This window comes from Gavialis gangeticus, unplaced genomic scaffold, assembly GCF_001723915.1.
Source record: "Gavialis gangeticus isolate Ggan-Ray unplaced genomic scaffold, GavGan_comp1, whole genome shotgun sequence".
In the NCBI taxonomy this organism is placed as follows: domain Eukaryota; kingdom Metazoa; phylum Chordata; order Crocodylia; family Gavialidae; genus Gavialis; species Gavialis gangeticus.
In genome coordinates, this window is record NW_017729011.1 from 421,874 (window position 1) to 424,544 (window position 2,671).

At 48.4% G+C, this 2,671-nt stretch overlaps 1 protein-coding gene across 1 annotated transcript in view; it reads left to right on the forward strand.

Moving 5' to 3' along the window:
- GRM2 (glutamate metabotropic receptor 2) overlaps window positions 1–2,671 on the forward strand; it is a 58,963-nt gene that overhangs the window by 42,173 nt on the left and 14,119 nt on the right. The gene's annotated exons all lie outside the window — the stretch shown is intronic.

Genomic DNA, 2,671 nt, shown 5'->3' on the forward strand with positions numbered 1-2,671 from the left:
GCCCCAGCTCCCGGGTCTTTAAAAAAAAGCCCCACTCACTGGCTGCTGCCAGGTGTGGGGGGGCAATCCCCGCTGCTCCCCACTGCCCCACACTGTGTGGAGGGCTGTGCCACAAGCCCCACAACTCCTGTCCACTCTCCCAGCCCCTCCAATGGCTGCCCTGCCTGCCCCAGCTCCTGGCTCTTAAAACAAAAAAAGCCCCATGCTCACCCGCTGCTGCAGCAGCCATTGGGGTTTCTGGGGACTCTGCCGGTGAGCAGAGCCCCTCACGCAGTGTAGGGCATTGGGGGTCAGCGGGGTCACCCCCCTGCGCACCTGGCAGCAGCCAGTGAGTGCTGGGCTTTTTTTTTAAAGACCTGGGAGCTGGGCTTGGGCAGAGCAGCCATTGACGGGGCTGGGAGAGGAGATGGGGGATGGAGCCGATTTGGAGATTTGGCCAATTTGGCGGTGGCCTAATCTCTGAATCAGATTCGGCTGAATCGATTCGGGACAGTGATTTGGATCACTGACTCAAATCACTGGCCCCCAAATCAGCCAAATCCAAATCCGAAGCAAATGCTAGCCACTTTGCACAGGCCTATTAGAGACCCACTCTTCAACCGGGTCTTCTTGAAAAGCTCCTGAGGGCAGTTGTCATGACCCACGTGGATTGGGATTAGGGCTAAGCGCAGCTCTCACTCAGTTGCTAAAGAAGAGGAAGGGGATGGGTCTTTCAGGGGTGCCAATGAGAGGGGAAAGCTGGTGCACAGGAGCCATAAAGCAGATGAGTTTTGTGCAAGGTCCAGCTTCCCCACACCTCTGTTACAATCCTCCCTCCCTGTTCAAGCCCTGGGCTCTGCATTGCTCTGCCAGTGCTACAGGCTTGAACACCAATTGGTGTGGCTGGCTTTGTGACATAGGACCAGACCAACACACTGGCTTCCCCTTTATTTACAGAGCTAATTGGCTACTGGCAGGAGTCACTAGTCAAAGAAACTGATTTTACTGATGCAACTGAAACAGAAAACTAGGCATTACCACAGCAGTAGTTGGGGAGGCAGGAGCAGCACAAAGCACAAAGTGGCAGAATGAGGAGTGTGCGGTTGTGGCAGAGAGGGCAAAGCCCTCAGACTCACACCTCGTGGCCTGATGCCCTCTGCAGACTGCAACTCTGAAGGTCGAGCCCCTGGAGGAATAGCAGCACTAGTTCCCTCCTCTGGAATGGAGTCAGGCTGAGAAGGGAATGCTTCAAACCTAATCACTAGCCCCTGTGCTCATTGCAGTGTTTGGTAATGCAATGTCTAGGAGGCAGAAGCCAGGGGTCCAGAAAGACGCTGAGGAAATGCTCATTTATGTTTGCATTTCTGCAGAGGAATAGCAGCACCTAGTGGGAAATAAGATGAATGGTAGAGTCAAAACCCAGCCATGTTACAACTCTTCAGCAGAAAACAGTCTTTAATGATACAAACTGGAGAAATGCTTTACAGTGTTTTTGGAAGCAAGCATAGCTTGAGTGTTAGTAAAACAGGCAGGGATCCAGGAGCCTTGGGTCATGTTCCATATCCTACCAATGACTGGGTAAAGTCCCTTCTCCTGTCTTCAAAATGGGGACAGTGATAATGAGCAACCTCATGGGGATTTTGCTGGAGATTGTGAAGCTTTGTTATAGGCATATAGATATATTTTTGTACCTGGGCCCCAATATACAGCAGGGCTGAGCACGAAGGCAGTTGGAGCTGTGCTCTGAACACAGAAAATGCCATAGCCTGTTTAGTGCTCTACAAGCTGAACTCCTACGGGTCTCAAATTGAGCACTCAAAATCCATGGACACTTTGGCCATCAGTGCCGCTGTGCCTCAGTTCTCCATCCATAAAACTAGGGTAATAGATTCATTAATATGTGTGAAGTGCTCAGCTACTACAGCGATAAGCACTGTAGAGAAGCCCAAGAGGAAATTAACAATTCTCTTTTCAAAGCAGAATCTGAATTGTAAATAGGCCTGAGGCCATGCACAGGGCAGTGACGGAGATCATAATATTGAAGCTCTGCTCATTCAGTGAACACTTTCCGTCCTGGTCCCTGAATCAGGCAGGGGGTCCCATGGAAAAAATAATGTGGGATCATGTCATTAAGGATTATATTATAATGCATGTGTACAATGCGGGCTAATTTAGGGATGTATGGACAACCTTAATTCTGGCTTTTCCTTCATTTAGAAAGCTTGACTTTTAATCTTAATATTCTTTTGGAGTCATTTTCCAGAGTAATAGAATGGTAACCTCAGTCACTTTTAAGGTATGGACATACAAACATGTGTCCATTGTTTAAACTGGGATAGGCTTTACTGAGTGTCATCTGCTCAAAAGTTACTGTCCATGTGCATGCCTTTATATCACACTGGGCGTATCTACATGTTTATTAATGGACAGTAGTTACTGCGCTTTTAATTTAGTACTTGCTTAATGAAGTACTAACTAAATGCACAGTAACTCATGCTACTGAGCAGTTTTTTGTGATGTTTACTGTGCAGTAGCCTAATAACACTGTGCAGTAGCATATTAGCATGGTTTTTGACTGGCACTCTACTGCACAGTGTTATTAGGCTACTGCGCAGTAAACATCTTGTGTAGATGCGCCCAGTGAGTGGAAGCTCACCCGTGGTAGCTTAGCCCCCAGTGAAGTAGAGATACC